This window comes from Psammomys obesus, unplaced genomic scaffold (assembly GCF_907164565.1).
Source record: "Psammomys obesus unplaced genomic scaffold, mPsaObe1.curated_primary_1811, whole genome shotgun sequence".
NCBI classification, from domain to species: domain Eukaryota; kingdom Metazoa; phylum Chordata; class Mammalia; order Rodentia; family Muridae; genus Psammomys; species Psammomys obesus.
In genome coordinates, this window is record NW_026596095.1 from 27,410,083 (window position 1) to 27,420,729 (window position 10,647).

Here is a 10,647-nt window from a genome sequence, read left to right on the forward strand (position 1 = left end):
CAGGGAACTTCCCAGAGACTCATACTCCAACCAAGGACTATTCGTGGAGATAACCTAGAATCCCTGCACAGATGTAGCCCATGGCAGTTCAGTGTCCAAGTGGGTTATATAGTAATGGGAAGAGGGACTGCCTCTGACATAATCTGATTGGCCTGCTCGTTGATCACCTCCCCTGAGGGGGGAGCAGCCTTACCAGGCCACAGTAGAGGACAATGCAGCCACTTTTGATGAGAACTGATAGACTAAGATCAGAAAGGAAAGGAGAACCTCCCCTATCAGTGGACTTGGGGAGTGGCATGCATGCAGAAAGGGGAGGGAGGGTGGGATCTGGAGGGGAGGAGGGAGGGGCTTATGGGGGGATACAAAATGAATAAAGTGTAATTAATAAAAAATTAAAAAATGTAATTACAAGAAAAAAATAAAATAAAAAAAGAAAAAATAGAAATGATTTTTAAAAATAATGAAATAATTTTTCTTGCACTGTTTCCACTCAAAAGTTTCCAAGATAAAATATATTAAAGTGATGTCTAAATATATTTGGAAAAGTTAATATATCCTCAGTAGAAAAGTCTACAGTAGGAAAACTAATACTAAGTGTATAATATGAATTTATATTGAAATATATTTTGCCTTTTAAATGTTAGTCAATTTCTTTTATATTTTTTATTAATTACAGTTTATTCACTTTGTATCCCCCCTGTAGCTCCCTCCTTCCTCCCCTCCCAATCCCTCTCTTCCTCCTCCTTTTCCATGCATGCCCCTCCCCTAGTCCACTGATAGTGTAGCCCATGGCAGTTCAGTGTTCAAGCGGGTTCCATAGTAATGGGAAGAGGGACTGCCTCTGATATGAACTGATTAGCCTGCTCTTTAATCATCTCCCCCTGAGGAGGAGCAGCCTTACCAGGCCACAGAGGAAGACAATGCAGCCACTCCTGATGAGACCTAATTGACTAGTTTTTAAGTAAAATCCCTCTTTCTTCTTATCACATCCCAAGCTACCAGGTTCTACAGCCGTTCATGAGTTTTCCCTGCATCACACAGGAAAGTAACAGCGGATAGCTAATGACATTCTATATCCATAATTTCTTCTAAGTACTTTAGCTGTTTTATTCTAAGGAAGAGGGTTGGGTTGTTTTTCTTCCAATTTATTCATATACTGACTTGTTTGCCTAAGTCTGGACTCCTAAATGTATATTTGATTCATTGAAAGTTAATTGATTGTTCAATTGTCATTCCATAGCCACATTTGCCTCAGTTTATCTAAGGAGAAGCCCGTTATAGATGGTTCAGGTATCTCCTTACATGTTCATAGCTTTTTTAGATGTGGCACATTACTCTTGCATTTCTTTTCTTCAACCTCTTGTCAATTCTTTGTCCAGTGACCTTTGATTTATTTGTTTAATATTTTGATAATGACATCAAATGTTGAGAAAGAAAACAGAAAATGATACTTATAAATCAAGTTCTGCCACTTAAAACTCATCATCTTAGGTGGTCATTACTTCTATGTACATGGAAGAAAGAGAGAGAGAGATTTTTATTAATTCTATATCTTTACATTTATTTTTTAAGGAGAGTGTATGTTGCAGCTATAAGTACACTTTCAGTCTGAACACCTAGGCTCTGTTTTTTTTTTTTCTTTTCTTTCTACAGCTGAATATCTTTTTCTAACAAGGAGAACACTGACCCAGTGTCTCCAGTGCCTCGCGTATGCTACTGCTGCTCTTAATTGTGGATTGCCTCCCGGCACCAGGCTTCCACTTCTCCAGCACCAACCTTGACTGGATCCCGAACAGGGTGAAAAGTCGGAAGATAAAATCTGCTCCATTATGAAGAGACAGATTACTCTTTAATGCACTTTTGTTTCTCATTCCTTCTCCATGATCAGAATTTATTATCCTTTCCTTTGAAACATAGATGAGCACAGGCCCCACGTGTAGTGCTGACCTGAGGGATCAAGGAAACAGTGAGAACATGACTTGATCATGGAAAACTGACATGTAGAGAACAACAGTACGTTTTCTGTTAAGGTTTTGTTAGGCCAGGCCCTTCAGATCCTGTGCCACAGTCAGGTTTCATCCGGACATGCCTTTATCAGCCATATATGTATGACTTCAAATTATGAAATATAATTTATACACACACAAATTTAATGTTATTTTCCAAGTTTAATTTTTTATTCTCTTTTTTTAATTTTAATTTAATTTTATTTTTAATTACACATTTTTTTACTTTGTATTCCCCCTCTAGTTCCCTCCCTTCTTCCCTCCCAATCCTTCCCTTCCTACCCCTTCTCCACACATGCCCCTCCCCAAGTCCACTAGTAGGGGAGGGTTTCTTTTTCTTCTTTCTGATCCTAGTCTGTTAGGTCTCATCAGGAGTGACTGCATTATTCTCTAGGGATACTTTATTTTGTATATCATTCTGAAATATTTGTAAATAGTAGTGATATATCTATCTATCTATATCTATCTATCTATCTATCTATCATCTATATCAGCTTTTGTATATAAATAAATTGAGATCCCTTCCATTTTTAAATTGGCAGATAGAATTCTTTAGCATATGTAATACTGGAATAGAAGACATGACTTTCACATATTACTTAAAATGTTCATCCCTATTTCTATTTTTTTTTTGTCTTATTGAATTGGCTATAATTCTCACTGCAAGTTAAGAAGAAGTGTTGCTGTGGGAATCCTCTGATTTGTGCTTTCATAGAGCTACTCTGTTTTAAGTCTTGAATATAGTAACATTTTTCTACCTTAATTTTTTTTCTATCCAGAATTTGTTTTACTTTGTGTCAATTACAACACTGATGGGATTCTTCCTTCTTTTGACTTCTGCAAAAAGATAGTTTTATTGGTAAGCATCTAGGACAACATCATCTTTCCATCACTGGAAAAAATCACCTCATTGTCAAGAATTTTTCATTTTTTTTTCTATAACAGAAAGTGTACACACCACATTAATTTGGTTCTGATTAAACAACTATAGAAATACTTGTTAGTTTTCTGTGTGACATTTTTTCATATTATTTTTCCTTAGTGTTTTTTTTCTAGTATAAGGTTACAAATAATATACAGCTTCTAATTTTTTTAAAAAATCACATTATTAATATATGCGGTATGCATCCCTGTATTCATGCTGTTTTTCCTTGCCTTTAAGTACATTAAGGAAGGGATGGAGGGCTGCCACTATCAGTGGACTTGGGGAGGGGCATGGGAGAAGAAGAGGGAGGAAAGGTGGAATTGGGAGGGGATGAGAGAGAGAGTTACAACTGAGATACAATATGAATAAATTGTAATAAATAAAAATAATTAAAAATAAAAAGAGATTAGTTTTTAAAGCTGAATGAGTCACTATATCTTGCCTGCCTGGAAACATAGTTTAATCATTTAATCACTCAAGCTTTAATTTTACATTTCCCTTTGTACAGAACCAGTTTATCACTTCTCAATACCACATACAGCCAATAGTATCTACCACAGGTGCTGAGACCAAGAGACAGTCATGATCATTTCTGCTGGGTGAGAGTATAAAAAGTGTAAATCTGAATCAGTCTAGTATTCACTTGTCCAAATACTACAAACATTACAGTTCAGAAAATATATCCACCAGATAATTGACAGCAATGAGATGAAACAATAAGTAGAAATTATGGGAATATGAAAAGATACTTGATAAATCTCGAATAATTTATTCCTTGTATTTGTCCATTTATTTTCCATTGCACAGTGAATGTTATTAAAAGCCAAGTTTTTAACTTAATATTTTTAGTGGGATGGGAGACTGTTTCTTAAACTTATGCAGTACCCATAATTGCATATTTTCCTACATCTTCAAAAAAGTTTGTTAGGGTTAGATAGAAGGGGAGGAGGGCCTCCCCTGTCAGTGGAGTAGGGAAGGGACATAGGGGGAAAAGAGGGAGGGTAGGTGGGACTTGGAGGAGATGAAGCACTGGCTACAGATGGAAACAAAGAGAATAAATTGTAATAAATAAATAAACAAATAAACAAATAAATAAATAAAGTTGAAAACCAGCTCGTAAGGTTACCTGACTTTTTCCATGCAGATATTTATATCTTTTTTCAGAACTTATAAACACTTTTCAACCTTCAATGTTTTTATTCTTCATACTTTTGTCTAGCTTTTTAACATTAAGTTACTCATAAAGCAGCTAATAATATACACATTAATATACACATATTCTGAGCATCACTATAATTAATTGCACTTTTTAATTGAAATCACGGATCATATCCTTAGTCATGTGAAAGTCCAGAAAAGAAAGGGTCTAACATATTTCAAAGTTATTTTTAATTTCATTTGATACATTAGCTTCATCAGTCCATTAGGATTTATTAAAATTAAATGTAAATATTGAATAATCTGATCGGCTTATATAGCATCATATACACAGTGTAATAGTTAAATGAACACTTCACAAAATTAACCCTTGCTCTACACATAGGTGGGATTCACATCTTTAGTCACATGTCGACACCTCTTCCAGCAAAGGAAAGAAAGTAAGCAATGAGTGATTGCGTCTTTGTATTCTAACACCATTTTGCTAGTAAACTGTATAATCTGAGCCAAATACTTTAAGAAGGGAGAAGGAAATAACAAGAGAAACAAAAGGGAAACAAAAGAAACAATGCAAGAGAAAAGTAGGGTGAAGCTAACTTTGAAGGTTAATGAGGATTAGTTTGTCATGTAATGATATGACAATAAGGGCAAATGTTTTTTTTTTTTTTTTAAATTTTATTTTTTATCAGTTACATTTTATTAACTCTGTATCCCAGCTGTATCCCGCTCCCAAGGGCAATGTTAATGTAGCCAGCTCTCATGGTTTAGTGATAATTTGTTGTGGGAAAACAATTATTGTTCCAAGAGGGGAAAATAACTGAAATATAATGCGCAGAGAATATCCGGTTGGCTAAGATACTGCGATTTGCTTCTTTCAGTCATTAGTTGACTAGGTGATTGGTTTCATAATTTCTGAACTTCTGAAATACTTCTGAAACATAACTTCTGAAAATGATTCTTGCAATTTTTCAGGGCTTTGGGGGTTGGTGTTTCTTACAATTTCTAGTTTATTTGAGGTATTGATATTATTGAAAAAAGTGCTTTGTACACACTGTGTATTTAATGAAAATGTAGTTAAAGGTAAATTAGTAGAGAAAATGTAAGAAAAAATGCATATAAACAAGAAAACTCATTTACTTCTCAAATATTACCAACAATCACCTCTGTGACGGTAACGAAACTGATATACTTAACTTTACATATACTTGTAACAGACAGCATTTGGTTTTTTTTTTTTTCTTTTCTTTCCTTCTTTCTTTCTCTTTTTCTTTTCTTTTCTTTTCTTTTTTTTTTACTATAGTACAGAATATCTTAATACTTTTTTTTTTTTTTCTTAAAAATGATGTGTGGGATTCAGTGGATAAATAGGTGGCATGGAACCTGAAGACTTTAATTCAGATTCCCAGCATTCCTGAAATTGCTTGGTGCACATTGGTAACCCTTTTGTAATTCCGGGGCTTAGAAGGCACAGGTGAGATCCTTGGAGCAGGCTGGAAGGCTAGCTGAGGAATATCTGTGAACTCTGCATTCAATTCAGAGACTTTGCCTCGGTGGATAAGAAGGAAAGGCAATAAAGAAGATTCCAGAGAGCCTCCTAAGACCTTCACTAGTTTGCACACACCTGAACTTGTAAATGTTCATCCATAAACACATATATACCTATACACAGGTGTATATATGCACCATATGTACCTATACACAGGTGTATATATGTAGACCACACACACACATCACAAAATAGGGTATGCTAGAAATACAGAAGGTAGCATCAATATGGTATTAGAGAAAGAAAGAAAAAGGGCTCCTAGATAGGAGGAGTCTTCAAATTGTATGATTTATATTTGCTGTTTGATAAGCCCTTTTCAGTCAATAAATCTAAGGGGAATGAATAAGATATTCAATTTGTAATAATGTTAAAATCCTTAATTCAATTCTACTAATATCTTGAATGTTGTTGGAAAATCCAGCATAAACAATTGGTGCTAGCATTGCTTTACTTTTAATTCTTGTCTTAGCATTTTAACAAATGGATTCCCTTGATGGCAGTATCCATTCCATGCAGAAGAAGGAGCAAAATATCGCATGCATTAATTTCTTTCATACCAGTGTTGCCAGAACTATTTGTTTTCTGGAATAATCTCAGTAGAGTTAACTATGAGCAATACTGACCAGATGTTTACATCTAAAGATGACCGTTCACATATATAAATATGTTCTTCCTTTTCCTGATAATTTATGAATTTGTGGATGCCATTAACATCCAACCAGAAAAACATTGTTAATAAAATATAATTAAAGTACTAATTACAACAAAATAATTATTCATTCAAATTTACTCTATCAAGCAAACTTCCACCAGGATTACAAATTTTCCATTTCTATATAAAATTCAATGTGATTAATGAAAGCCATGATTTCTAACATTTAAATAATTCATTTAAAAAGCAACCCAAATTCCCATGCAGAATTTTATGGAAACTTTAATATACACTTCTAATATTTTATTAGTTACACACACACACACACACACACACACACACACACACACATATATATATATATATATTGGAATATTGATGTACTATTGATTTTTTATTCAAAATATGACCATAATGAAAACATAATTATTCTGCATAGAACAAAACTACTAGTTTACATTGTGCTAAAGTTCACTCAAAAATATAATTCTGTATTATTAGATATTTTTAAAAGATCAGTAGCAACTGATGATATCCTTTTAACTCCAAGTAAATATATCTCTCCCTAGTGCATCTCAAATGTACTTTTCTTGCATGCTAAGCTGGCCACCTCTTAGGAACAGCTCTACTGGCCATTCAAACCAATCCTATCAGTTTATGGAGGAAGCAATTCTGCAAAATGAAAATGGTTAATTCACTTCTGTTACACGAGTTAATCCTGAAATTCTAGACTGAGCTGTCTTTCAGAGTAAGTCTTTCTTATAATTATCATCAGGTCAGTTTACATCAGCAAAGTCCTAAATGACCGACAGACAGCATATTGCTAGACTTATATTTGCTATGCTTTAATAGATGAGATGTCTAAAACTTTCAGGATAATAGCTGAATTACATTCAAACAAAATCAATCACTATGCAGATTTCTTCAATTAATGAGGAAAATGTTATTTCCTTTTTGTTTTTTATATTCTTATTTTTATAATATTAGTTACAGTTTATTAACTTTGTATCTCAGCTGTATCCCCCTCCCTCATTTCCTCCCAATTCCACCCTCCCTCCCTCATCTCCTCCCTGCCCCTTTCCAAGTCCACTGATAGGGGAGGTCTTCCTCCCCTTTCACCTGACCCTAGCTTATCAGGTGTCTTCAGGACTGGGTGCAAAGTCCTCTTCTGTGGCCTAGCAGGGCTGCTCCTCCTTCAGGTGGGGGAGAGATCAAAGAGCCTGCCATTGAGTTCATGTCAGAAATAGTCTCTGTTCCACTTACTAGGGTACCCATTTGGATACTGAGCTACCATGGGCTACATCTGAGCAGAGGTTATAGGTTATAACAATACATGGTCCTTGGTTGGAGATAAAGTCTTAATAAAAGACCCCTGTGCCCATGTGTATTTGGTCCTTGTGGAGCTCCTGCCCTCTCCAAATCATACTAACTTCCCTTTCTTTCATATGATTCCCTGCACTCTGCCAAAGGTTTGGTTATGAGTCTCTATATCTGCTTTGATGCACTGCTAGGTAGAGTCCTTCAGAGGCCCTCTATGGTAGGGTCCTGCCCTTTTACTTGTTTTCTCCTACATCAAATATCCATCCCATTTGTCTTTTAAGTGAGAATTGATCATCTTACCCTGGGTCCTCTTTCTTGTTTATCTTCTTTAGGTGAACAGATCTCTGTAAGTTTAGCCTATCCTATAGGTCTAGTATGTATGTAGCAGTTTTATTTGTAATAGCCAGAACCTGGAAATAACCAAGATGTCCCTCAGCTGAGGAATGGATACAGACATTGTGGTACTTTTACACAATGGAATACTACTCAGCAATTAAAAACAAGGAAATCATGAAATTTGCAGGCAAATGGTGGGATCTAGAAAAGATCATTCTGAGTGAGGTATCCCAGAAGCAGAAAGACGCACACGCTTTTTCCTTTTGAGTTCATTTCAGTCTCCTTAGGTCTACTACTGCATGTTAGAAGTGGTTATGATGAGAACATGAAGATAGGCCTCAGATATGGAGGAAGATCCTACTCAGCATTAAATGATCTGCCAGGCTAATTTTTAAAAGTACAGGCAACTAAGAAAGGTACTAAATTCAGATATGTATGGAAAAAAAAGTAAGTAGCTTCAGAAATTTTAGGCTAAGTCTTGATAAACAAAATTCTCTTTAAATGATAAACTTTTTTGATATTCAATAGTTGCAAAACTGCTTGACAGTCTCTGAATACCTCCTGCTGTTTAAAATGTCCAAGGGAAAGAAACATGACATTCTATCTTATTGTTCCATTTCAGTAAGCTTACTTCAGGATCCTAAAAATATGACAGAGTATGAAAGAAATTGCATATAACTTCTAAATATTATATATTTCTTATATTTTTATAAATTTTTTTGTCATATTTCCAACCAATTACTGATTATATAAAAAGCTTTAATAAGATTCATATTGAAAACACAACTGTGGCATAAATAACATAACAATTTACCATTTAATTTGTTTATAATGAATTTTGCAAAATTATATGGTCAATATTCTGTTGCCTAGAGGGTTTTAATTTTTCTTCAGACAATTTTGTTTTTCAATGGTGCAATGCAGCTTCTTACAAGTGAGCACATGAAAAGATAATGACTGAATTGAACCAAACTGATTGAATTGAACTGAACTAAATTGAACCAAACAGCCCAGAAACACATAAGGTAATATAGAAAGTCAATTTGCAGTGATTTTGTATGTATGAATGTATATATGTATGTATGTATGTATATATTACAATTTATTCACTTTGTATCCAGGCTGTAGCCCTCTTCCTTGTCTTCTCCTAGTCCTCTCACTCCTTCTCTCCTCCCCCTATACCCTTACCCTAGTCGACTGATAGGAGAGGACCTCCTCCCCTACTATGTGACCCTAGCCTATCAGATCTCATCTGGATTGGAAGCATCATCTTTTTCTGTCGCTTGGCAAGGCTGCACCCTCTAGGGGGAGGTGATCAAAGAGCTGCCATTGAGATCATGTGAGAAACAGACTCTGTTCCCCTTACTAGGAAACCCCAGTGGAGACTGGGCCATGGGCAATAACTGCCTAGGTTGTCTAGGCCTCTCCATGCATGATCCTTGGCTGATATAAACTTGGAAGTGAGTATATACAATTTGTGTGTTTCTGCTTCTGGGATACCACACTCAGGATGTCCATTTCTAAATCCATTCATTTGCATGCAAGTTTCATGATTTCCTTGTTTTTAATTGCTGAGTAGTATTCCATTGTGTAAATGTACCACATTCTCTGTATCCATTCTTCTGTTGAGGGACATCTAGGTTGTTTCCAGATTCTGGCAATTATGAATAAAGCTGCTATGAATATAGTTGAGCAAATGTCCTTATTGAATGGTGGGGCATCTTTTGGGTATATGCATAGGAGTGGTATAGCTGGATTTTTTAATTATTTTTTTAATATTAATTACAGTTTATTCACTTTGTATCCCACCTGTGTCCCCCTCTATTATTCCCTCCCAATCCTACCCTTCCTCCCTCATCTCCTTCCATGGAGAGGGCTCCATGTCTACAGATTGGGGAACTCGTCCTCCCCTTCTACCTGACCCTAGTCTATCAGGTCTCATCAGAACTGGCTATAGCCAGATTTTGAGGTAGCACTATTCATGATTTTCTGAGAAAGTGCCAATTTATTTCCAAAGTGGCTGTACAAGGTTACATTCCAAGCAATGATAGAAGGTTCCTCTTTCTCCACAACCTCTCCAGCATCTGTCCTCTCTTGAGGTTTTGATCTTAGCTTTTCTGATGGGAGTGAGGTGGAATCTCAGGGTCATTTTAATTTGCATTTCCCTGATGACTAAGCACATTGCACATGTCTTTAGGTGTTTCTCTGCCATTTGATATTCCTCTGTCGAGAATTCTCTGTTTTGCTCTCTATCCAATTTTTTAATTGGATTACTCGGTTTGTTGGTGCTTATCTTCTTTAATTCTTTATATATTCTGGATATTAGCCTTCTGTCTGATGTAGGGGTGGTGAAGATCCTTTCTCAGTCTAGACTGTCATTTTTTTCTGTTGACAGAGCCCTTTGTTTTACAGAAGCTTTTCAGCTTCATGAGGTCCCACTTATTGATTGTTGATCTTAGGGCCTGTGCTGTTGGTGTTCTGTCCAGAAAGTTGTCTCCTGTGTCAATGAGATCAAGGCTCTTCCCCGCTTTTTCTTCTAACAGATTTAGGGTGTCTGGTTTTATGTTGAGGTCTTTGATCCACTTGGACTTTACTTTTGTACAATTTGATAAATATGTATTGTTATATATGATGACATAGAGGCATTTAACAGTTTTTTTAGGGTATTATATTTTATTTTTTTAATTTTATTTTTTTCTTATTA